The 3,329-nt window shown below is 37.7% G+C and overlaps 1 pseudogene; it reads left to right on the top strand.

Moving 5' to 3' along the window:
* The first annotated feature begins 222 nt into the window (after positions 1–222).
* LOC113605091 (40S ribosomal protein SA-like) lies at positions 223–1,130 on the top strand (annotated as a pseudogene).
* The last annotated feature ends 2,199 nt before the right edge of the window (positions 1,131–3,329 follow it).

Below are 3,329 nucleotides of genomic sequence, written 5' to 3'. Positions count from 1 at the left end.
CTTTGCAAAATTTTCTAGAAAGTGCCTTCTGATTTACAAGTTAGAAGGGGTTAGTTTTTCTATGCTACCCAGAAAGGGATCCATATATCTCCTCCGAGTTTCTGTGGCAACTTAAAGGGAAATTTTCACAATGCCCTGAGTCTCTGACGTTCTGTAAACGAAGGAGGAGGCTGTCCTCAAATTTCTTGCAGCAGGAACCCACTTAGTTGGCAACAACCTTGATTTCCAAATGGAACAATCATCTACAAAAGCAAAACTGATGGCATCTACCTCATAAATCTGAGGAGAACAGGGGAGACGCTTCTTCCAGCAGCTTGTGCCATTGTTGCCGTTGTACACCGGCTGATTCCAGCATCGTATCCTCCAGGAACACTGGCCAGCAAGCTGGGCTGAAGTTTGCTGCTGCCACCAGGGCCACTCCTATTACTGACCACCTCACTGCTGGAACCTTCACTAACCGGATCCGGGCAGCCTTTCACGAGCCACGGCTTCTGGCGGCTACCGTTCCCAGGGCTCACCACCGGCCTCTCACAGAGGCTTTTATGTGAACCCGCCCACTATCGCCCCGTGCGACACAGACTCTCCTCTGCGCCCTGTGGACACTGCTACCATCCCGGGACAACAACAGGGGAGCCCACTCGGGGGTCTGACGTGGTGGACGCTGGCCCGGAATGGCCTGCGCATGCGCGGCACCATCTCCCGCAATCATCTCTGGGATATCAGCCCCATCTCCACTTCCGGAAGAGACGGAAAGGGAGCGCAGGCAGCTCTTGGGAAGGCTGTGACCAAGGGGGACTTTCAGGGTGAATGGCCTGCTCCAGCTCCCAAACTCAGTGCTACTGCACCCGAGGTCACAGACGGGTCTGAAGGCGCAGGTGCCCTCTGTGCCCACCCAGCAGTTCCCCACTGGAGACCGAGCCTCAGCCGCCAGCGAGGACTGTCTGCGGCCCCCAGTGCTCTGGCCACTGAACGGGTAGGAGCAACTTCTGAGTGGGCTTAAACTGTTCTTCCACAGACTCAAACACAAAACGGAAATAACGTTGACAGAAAATAAACCGTTTCTAGAAAAAAAAAAAAAAAGAGGTTAAATCAAGTGAAGCCTCAGTTTTCCTCTCTCCAACAAGCTATTTCCTGAACTCGATCTGAATTTAATGTCTTTAGCTAGCAGACAGCTTTACACAATCACAGCCTCACTTTTTTGAGCAGTTACCAGAGTTGTCAGAAATAAGTTAGTCTTTGCTCTGAAAGTACTGATTTTACCTTCACTGTGCCTTCATTGATAATCCTAGCTACATTCACTTAATAATCTCTTACCTGACTCTGTTGTTATGAGATAGTCAACGAACATCTGAATTCTGTTCTCAAAGATAAACCACAGGGAAAAAATCTCCATAAAAAGCAAGTACTCCACCACTACTGTTTTATGAGCCAAGATACCAAAGTCTTTGAGGCCACAATGATTTTCTAATTATGCCATGAAATTTCAAGCCCTCACACTGGCCAGCTTACAAATAATATTGCAATGTAAAGAATGGGGTCTATTCTACTTAAGTGTGTGTTGGTGAATTTTATCTCCTCATTAAAACTCATTTGCCCTTTGCTTTCAGTATGTCCCTTCTATCATATATTGAATCGATATTTAAGAACTCACAGTATACTGATTATACACTTAATACACAAAAATGCTTAATTATTGGATTATATGTTTCATAAAATAAAATAAAAATTTGAACAAGCTACATAAAACAGTTTATTATTAAAATCCTTGGCCAAGACAATCTTCAGCCTTAAGCAGTATCAAAAAGTTATTTCTGTCAATGTAGAGAATTTAAAGCAGTTTTCTTTTCTAATTTATAAGTAATGTCTGCAAGATACATTCATAAAATAAAAAATAAAATAAATCACATTAAAGAGAACAGAGTAGAACTTTGGGAATAGCATACAACTTTTTTTTCTAATTAATATGTTGAGAAAATTTTGAAATGTTGCACTCATAAAATTAAACTAAACCAAAAAATTTTGACATGAGAAAGAGAAATAAGACAACAAGAATGGATTCTAAGAAATTAAAATACACTTCGTAAAACAAAACATTCAATGTTAGTTCTGAGGGGAATTGAGAAAATATAGGGCAAAAATTGATCCAATATGTCTCATCTCTCAGATGTTCAATCTCTTTTGCTTTAACTCTATATACAGGTAAATTATCTCTATTATAATAAGTAGTTCCTTTATTCTTATTAATTGGAATGTTAACAAAAATTTATAGAATGATTTTTCAGTATCTATTAATGACACAATATAATACAGCATAAACTCTGGATCCAGACTACCTGAGTTTGAATCCCTGTTCTTTGACTTAGAGAACAATATGATCTTTTTAAGTTACTATTATGTGTCTGTCTTCTCACGTGTAGAGGAGCATAATAAATATCACCTTCCTCATAAGGTTGATATAAGGATTAAATGAGTTACTATACATAAAGAATTTAGAACAGCATCTGGCACATGGTAACCGCCTTATGAAATTGTTAGCATTTATTGTTATTGATACAGTTGCATGACTTTTCTCCTTTAGATTGTAATATATTGATAATTATTTATTTCAGTTGGTTCACTGATCATGAACGAGTATTTCCGAAATAATTTGTCATAATGTGTTATTGTTTTTAATGCATTGCTGATGTTCATTTTGTTTAGAAAGTTTATATCCTTATCCATAAGTGAAATTGTTCTAAATATTTGTGGCACTAACTTTATTGGTTTTTATATTAAGATTATACTGGCACCATGTAATGAATTAAAGGGCAAATAGTTTTAAACTCAGAATTCCACACCCAGCAAACTATAACAAAATGACAAAGGTAAATGACATATTCAGACACACCAAATTCAAAGAACATATCACTCAAATACTCTTCTAAAATAATTACATGAGTCAGTACACCTCAAAATCAAAAAAGTAATTAGTGACTAAAATCAGAGGCATGTACCTAACCTAGCCATGGAGATTAAAAACAAAATCCGAGGTTTACATCTGTGAAGAAGGGTTAAGAAGAAATTAGTTCAAATTAAAACAAGAAATCAAAGGGATCCAAAAGGATGACTTCAAGAAAAAAATTGGATTAAATTTATCAAGAATCTCAAAAAACTAAAAACATTAATTATTTTATTGATTAAATAAGAACACATTATATTTTTATTTTTTTAACATCTTTATTGGGGTATAATTGCTTTACAATGGTGTGTTAGTTTCTGCTTTATAACAAAGTATCTCTTTTATCTGCTTTATAACAAAGTATATCTCTTCCCTCTTGCATCTCCCTCCC

Source organism: Aethalodelphis obliquidens, unplaced genomic scaffold (assembly GCF_003676395.1).
Source record: "Aethalodelphis obliquidens isolate GAN/ISIS:26980383/991018 unplaced genomic scaffold, ASM367639v1 scaffold2, whole genome shotgun sequence".
NCBI lineage: Eukaryota > Metazoa > Chordata > Mammalia > Artiodactyla > Delphinidae > Aethalodelphis > Aethalodelphis obliquidens.
The sequence above is the reverse complement of the archived record's forward strand: the minus strand, read 5'-3'. Positions and strand labels throughout refer to the sequence as shown.